We start from the raw sequence: 4,922 nt of genomic DNA, 5'->3' as shown, positions 1-4,922 counted from the left end.
TTTTTTTTTTTTTTTTTTTGGTCTGATTGCTGAGCCTAAGACTTCTAATACTATGTTGAATAACAGTGGTGAGAGTTGACATCCCTGTCTTGTTCCTGACCTTAGGGGGAAAGCTCTCCATTTTCCCCGTTGAGGGTGATATTGCGGTGGGTCTTTCATATATGGCTCTTTTGATCTCAAGGTATGATCTTTCTATCCCTACTTTCTTGAGGGTTTTTTTTTGTTTGTTTGTTTTTTATTATTATTTTTTTAATGTTTTATTTATCTCTAGGAGAGAGAGAGAGAGACAGCGTGAGCAGGGGAGGGTCAGAGAGAGAGGGAGTCACAGACTGGAACAGGCTCCAGGCTCTGAGCTGGCAGTCAGCACAGAGCCCGACGCGGGGCTCGAACCCACGAACCGCGAGATCATGACCTAAGCGAAAGTCGGCCGCTTAACCGACTAAGCCACCCAGGCGCCCCTCTGTTTTTTTTTAATGTTTGTTTGTTTTTGAGAGAGAGAAAGAGAGAGAGAGACAGTGCGAGCAAGGGAGGGGCAGATAGAGAGGGAGACACAGAATCCAAAGCAGGCTCCAGGCTCTGAGCTGTCAGCACAGAACCTGATGCAGGGCTTGAACTCACAAACTACGAGATTGTGACCTGAGCCAAAGTAGGACTCTTAATTGACTGAGCTACCCAGGTGCCCCCTTATTGACAGAATTCTTAACCTTGTGAAGTTAGGTTGCTTCTGTGTATAGCGCTTCGATATACATATTTAGTACATGAGGATAGCATAGGGTAGTGGGTACTTCAGTATATCCTGGATGAAAGAATGAGCCTTTTCTTTGTCTAGGATTTGTATGATAGATAGGATCTAACAAAGGTTAAGCTGTGTAGTCTGGGCAGGTTGTTTTTTTTGCCTGTGATAGCATTTTCTACTCTTTTATCTTTAGTACCTCTGTCTTTTTACTGAAGGTACCCATTGACTTCCTGCTGATCTCACACTCTTCCCTCTGTCTAAAGGACAAAGCACACTAGGAATTTTCAGGGTACAATAACAGACACTTATTCCCATTAAAATATAATCTCACCTATTCTTTGGGTTTATAAATCCTTTGGCACATACGGATTAGAAAGCTTTGTCCATTTGTCCATCCTGGGAAGTGAGGATAGGGAAAGAAGTCTTCTTATAGCAAGTGGGAAATTAATTCTTGGATCAGATTTCCTTTTGACCTCAAGTTTGTGACTCTTAGGCTATAGGGAGAATCAGGAACTTTCCTGCCACCTAACTTTTTATTTTGAAAATTTCAAATACCGTGAATACCTACATAAACTGACTTAGGTTGACTGGTTTGATTGTAACTTTACATTTGCCACATTTGTTTTATCTGTGTGTATTTACATATATTTTTTTTTCCTGAAACATTTCAAAGCAAGTTACAGACCTTATGTGCCTCACCCTTAAGTATTTTTTGTAAGCTCAAGGATAGTCTCCTAAATAACTATATTATCAGATCCAAGAAGTTTAACATCAATTTAATAATAGCATCTCATATAAAGACCATATTCAGATTTTCCCACTTGTTCTCAACATGTCTATTAAAGCCCCACGTTGTCTTCCTTTTAACCTCTGGAATGTAAAAAAATACATAAATCTGTGTACCATCATAAACATTTTGATCCAGTAGTACTGGGGTGGTCCCAGGGATCCGTATTTTCTTTAAAGCATTATAACTCATTACATGTACCCTTTTGAGAACTATTGCCACTAAAGCTGAATGTTTTATTCTAAGCTGTTGTGTTGCAGAGTGAATTCCTGGACTGAGGTTGCTGGAGTCCTAGCCTAGGCCAACTGAAGTAGAGAGTATTCCTGAATTACTTTTTCATTTTTTTCTTTTTTAATATTTTTTTTTTTTTTTTTTTTTTTTTATTTCTAGGAGAGAGAGAGACAGCGTGAGCAGGGGAGGGTCAGAGAGAGAGGGAGACACAGACTCCGAAACAGGCTCCAGGCTCTGAGCTGGCAGTCAGCACAGAGCCCGACGCGGGGCTCGAACCCACGAACCGCGAGATCATGACCCAAGCGAAAGTCGGACGCTTAACCGACTAAGCCACCCAGGCGCCCCCATTTTTTTCTTTTTAAAAGCTCATTGAGATAGACTTCACATATGATACAAATTATTCATTTAAACTGTACTATTCAGTGATTTTTAGTATATTCACAGATCTATACAGCTATCACTGTGATCAATGTTAGAACACTGTCATCACTTCAGAAAGAATCCCTATACCCTTTACCTGTCACCTCTTTATCCTCCCATCCCCCCAGCCCTATGTAACCATTAATCTACTTTCTGCCTCTGTATATTTGCCTATTCTGTACATTTTATATAAATTGAGTCATACAATATGTGGCCTTTTTTTTTTTTGACTGCCTTCTTTCAGTTAGCATGACTTTTTAAAAAATATTTACTTTGAGAGAGAGAAGTGGGGGAGGCACAGAGAGAGAAAAGGAGATAGACTCAAATCAGGCTCTGTGCTGTCATTGCAGAGCTGGATTCAGGGCTTGAACTCAGAAACTGTGAAATCATGTTCTGAGCCAAAGTCGGACACTTAACTGACTGGGGCACCCAGGTGCCCCTAGCATGACCTTTTTTTTTTTTTTTTTTTTTTAAATGTTTTATTTATTTATTTTTGAGGGTTGTGGCGGAGGGGCAGAGAGAGATAGGGAGAGAATCCCAAGCAGGGTCCGTGCTGCCAGCACAGAGCCTGATGTGGGGTCTGAACCACAAATCGTGAGATCATGACCTGAGCCGAAATCAGGAGTCTCTCACTCAACTGACTGAGCCACCCAGGCGTTCCTCTATCGTGACATTTTTAAGGTCTATCTATGTTGTAGCATGTAGCTAGCATTACTTCATTCTTTTTTTTTTTTTTTTTTTATCACTGAACAATATTCCATTGCATGGATATACCACATTTTGTCAGTTGGTGGATATTTGGGTTGTTTCTACCTTTTGACTATTGTGAATGATGCTTCTCTGAACATTTGTGTAAAGATTTCCATGTGGATATGTTTTCATTTTTCTTGGACATCTACTTAAGAGTAGAATTGTTGGGTTATATGGTAACTCTGTTTAACATTTTAAACATAGGAATTGCCAGGCTGTTTCCCAAAGTGGCTGTACCATTTTACATTCCTATCAACAGTATATGATGTCTTCACATCCTCATCAACATTTGCTATTGTCTGTTTTTGGTTTTAGTCATCATAGTGGGTCTCAAGTGGTATCTCGTGGTTTTGATTCACATTTTCCTGATGATTAATGTGATTATTGGCTATTTGCAATCTTTTTTTGAAGAAATGTTTATTCATATTATTTGCCCATTTAAAGAGCTTGTTTATTTTATTTATCTTTTTTGAGATTTGTAAAAGAACAATTTTTTTAAAGTTTATTTTGAGAGAGGGTGTGCTTGCAAGAGGGACAGAGAGAAAGACATAGCGAAAGAATCCCAAGTAGGCTCTGTATTGTTAGCACAGACCTGGCGTGGGTCTTGATCTCATGAACTGTGAGATCATGACTTGAGCCGAAATCAAGAGTTGGACACTTAACTGACTGAGCCACCCAGGTGCCCCTTTTTCTTTCCTTTTTTTTTTTTTTAATAAAGATTTTTAAAAATGTTTATTCATTTTTGGAGAGAAAGAGAGCACAAGTGGGAGAGCAGCAGAGAGTGGGGAGACACAGAATCTGAAGCAGGCTCCGGGCTGTGAGCTGTCAGCACAGGGCCCAATGTGGGGCTTGAACCCTCAAACTGAGAGATCATGACCTAAGCTGAAGTCAGCTGCTTAACCAACTGAGCCACCCAGGCACCCCTCGTTTTTTTTTTTTTTTTTTTTTTTAAGAGAGAGGGAGAGCAGGGGAGAGAGGGATAGAGGGAGTCAGGGGGCGAGAATGAGAGAGAAAATCTTAAGCAGGCTCCATGCTCAGTGAGGAACCTGACATTAGGATCAGTCCCATGACCCTGGGATCATGACCTGAGCTGAAAATCAAGAGTTGGATGTTCCACCTAATGAACCACCCAGGTGCCCCATCTTCTTTGTGTCTAACATGAATCCACTGAACTATATACCACCCTAAGACTCACTCCATCTGTTTATTCTGCCTTTCTTTTTAAAAATTTTTAAAAAATATTTTTATTTTTTATTTTTTTTATTATTGAGACAGAAACAGAGCATGAATGGGGGAGGGGCAGAGAGAGAGGGAGACACAGAATCTGAAACAGGCGCCAGGCTCTGAGCTTTCAGCACAGAGCCTGATGCGGGGCTCGAACCCTTGAACCATGAGATCATGACCTGAGCCAAAGTTGGACGCTTAACCGAATGAGCCACTCAGGCGCCCCCAAAATGTTTTTATTTTTGAGAGAGAAAGAGAGTGTGAGCGGGAAAGGGGCAGAGAAAGAAGGAGACACAGAACCTGAAGAAGACTCCAGGGGGCCTGAATTCATGAATGGAGAAATCATGATCTGAACTGAGGTCGGATGCTCAACTGACTGAGACACCCAGGCACCCCTATTCTGCCTCTCTATTTCCCTAAAGCAGTTCTTCCTGGTTGTCCCCTGTCTTATTAAATAGCACTGTAAGTCACTGAGTAGTTGAAAGCCAGAGACCTGGAAGTCCTTCTTGACTCTTCCTCTATCCTTCTTCCCCTCCCTATCCAGTCACCCAGAGAGCCGTAGTTCCCAGCATCTCCAGGTGGTCTACTTTTTTTCACCAGAGTTGCCCATTCTAAGCCCCATTTACAGTCTTTTTACTTAGATCATTTTAGTGGGCTCATTATGTTAACCGTGTATTCGGTCTTCTTCCTTTCCAGGCCACTCTTCACTCTAAACTCTGTTAATTCCAAAACACACAACTGCTCATGACTTCTCTTCTTTCTTTTAGGGTTTTT

Source organism: Hyaena hyaena, unplaced genomic scaffold, assembly GCF_003009895.1.
Source record: "Hyaena hyaena isolate Hyena2069 unplaced genomic scaffold, ASM300989v1 scaffold_503, whole genome shotgun sequence".
NCBI lineage: Eukaryota > Metazoa > Chordata > Mammalia > Carnivora > Hyaenidae > Hyaena > Hyaena hyaena.
This window is presented reverse-complemented; position numbering follows the sequence as displayed.